Below are 2,832 nucleotides of genomic sequence, written 5' to 3'. Positions count from 1 at the left end.
CTCTGCTCCAACGAAACAACCCAAGTCTATCCAACCTCTTTTCATAACTTAAATGTTTCATCCCAGGCAACATCCTGGTGAATCTCCTCTGCACCCCCTCCAGTGCTATCATATACTTCCTATAATGTGGCGACCAGAGCTGCACACAGTACTCCAGCTGTGGCCTCACCAAGGTTCTATACAACTCCAACATGACCTCCCTACTTTTGTAGTATATGCCTCGATTGATAAAGGCAAGTGTCCCATATGCCTTTTTCACCACCCCACTAACATGCCCCTCTGCCTTCAGAGATCTATGGACACGCACGCCAAGGTCCCTTTGTTCCTCAGAACTTCCCAGAGTCATGCTGTTCATTGAATACTTCCTTGTCAAATTACTCCTTCCAAAGTTTAACACCTCACACTTTTCAGGGTTAAATTCTATCTGCCACTTATCTGTCCATTTGACCATCCCGTCTATATCTTCCTGTTGCCCAAGACACTCAGCCTCACTGTTAACCACCTGGCCAATCTTTGTATCATCCGCAAACTTACTAATCCTACCCCCCACATAGTCATCTATGTCATTTATATAAATGACAAATAATAGGGGACCCAGCGCAGATCCCTGTGGTACACCACTGGACACTGGCTTCCAGTCACTAAAGCAGCCTTTTGTCATCACCCTCTGTCTCCTCCAACTAAGCCAATTTTGAATCCACCTTATCAAATTACCCTGCATCCCATGTGCATTTGTCTTCTTTATAAGTCTCGCATGTGGGACCTTGTCAAAGGCTTTGCTGAAATCCATATAAACTACATCAACTGCACTACCATCATCTACACACCTGGTTACTTCCTCAAAAAATTAAATCGAATTTGTTAGGCATGACCTCCCTTTGACAAAGCCAAGCTGACTATCCCTTATCAAACCTTGCCTCTCCAAGTGGAGATAGATTCTCTCCTTCAGAATTTTCTCCAGTACTTTCCCTAGCACTGAAGTGAGTCTCACTGGCCTGTAGTTCCCTGGCTTATCTCTACACCCCTTCTTAAATAGTGGAACCACATTAGCTGTTCTCCAGTCCTCTGGCATCTCCCCCGTGGCCAGAGAGGAATTAAAAATTTGGGTCAGAGTGCCTGTGATCTCCTCCCTTGCCTCCTTCCGCAGTCTGGGACATAAATGATCAGGACCTGATGATTTGTCCACTATTAAGCCTGCCAACACCTCCAATACCTTGTCTCTCACAATATCAATTTGCTTAAAAACCTTGCAGTCTCTCTCCCCGAGTTTGATACCTTCATCCTCATTCTCTTGGGTGAAGACGGATGTGAAGTATTCGTTTAACACTCTAGTGATGTCATCTGGCTACAGATTGCCCCCTTGATCCCTTATGGGCCCTACTCTTTCCCTGGTTATTCTCTTCCCATTGATATACTGATAGAATATCTTGGGATTTTCCCTACTTTTACAGCCAGAGCTTTCTCATATCCCCTCTTTGCTCTCCTAATTGCTTTCTTAAGCTCCACCCTGCACTTTCTGTACTCCACTAATGCGTCTGCTGATTTGCTTCCTTTGTACCTGCTAAAAACCTCTCTTTTCCTTCTCATCATAACCTGAATATCTTTGGTCATCCATGCTTCTCTGGGCTTGTTATTCCTTACTATCACCCTAGAGGGAATATGTTGAGCCTGTACCCTCCCCATTTCCATTTTGCATGCCCCCACTGTTCCTCTGTAGATTTCCCCACAAGTAGCTGTTCCCAGTCTACCTTGGCCAGATACTGCCTTATATTATTAAAATCCACTCTCCCCCAATCCAAAACAAATTTTTGCAACTTGTCTATTTCTTTGTCCATAATAAACTTAAACTGTACCATGTTGTGGTCGCTATCACTAAAATGCTCCCCGCCACCACCTCAGTCAGCCACCTGTCCCGGCTTCATTCCCCAGAATTAGGCCCAGCACTGTGCCCTCCCTTGTTGGACCCTCTACATATTGACCTAAAAAGTTCTCCTGTACACATTTCAAGAAATCCACTCCATCCAAGCCCTTAACACTATGTCTATCCCAATTAATGTTGGGAAAGTTGAAATCACCTAATATAATTACCCCATTGTTATTGTTTTTACATATTTATGCACATATTTGCTCCTCAATTTCCGGAGGATGTCCGAGGGTTGCATGATTTTGAGCTCCCCTCTGTGGCATGCAGCCACTCATCAACATGGTTAGCGCTGACTACAAGCTGCAATTATTTTAATTAGCAGACTGTATGAGGTTGATGTGCTGCCTGCAAAGGAAGCCAGTGGTGCTGATCTTGGCCTGTCTGTACCTCAGCTCCATTAACCTACCTTTGATCTGTATTGACAGCACCTCCCAAACCTACAACCTCCACTCAGAAGGAGGTCAGCAAGCACACGGGGACATTATCATCTCCAATTTCTCCAAGTCACACACCATCCTGAGTTGAACATATAGCGATTTTAATGCTGCATCAAAACTCTGGGCCTCCCCATCTACCAGCATTATTAGTGCCTTCACTATGTGGACGACGGCAGTTCAAGGAGGTGGCTAGCCCCTTATGAAGTGTAACTTTTGGGTCAAAGATGCTGGCCTTGCGAGTGACACCAATGTTCCATGAATGAATTTTAACCAATTCCTTGATACCCTTATCTAAGAGAAATTTATCAATCTCACTGACCCGCTAAAGAAAAAAATTAAAGCAAAATACCGCAGTTGCTGGAAACCTGAAATTAAAAAAAGTTCAACAGATCTGGCAGCATCTGCAGAGAGAGAACGAGTTACGTTTGGAGCCGAACATGACTCTTCTGAAGCACAACAAGTCTGAGTGAT

Source organism: Carcharodon carcharias, chromosome 6 (assembly GCF_017639515.1).
Source record: "Carcharodon carcharias isolate sCarCar2 chromosome 6, sCarCar2.pri, whole genome shotgun sequence".
Lineage (NCBI taxonomy): Eukaryota > Metazoa > Chordata > Chondrichthyes > Lamniformes > Lamnidae > Carcharodon > Carcharodon carcharias.
This window is presented reverse-complemented; position numbering follows the sequence as displayed.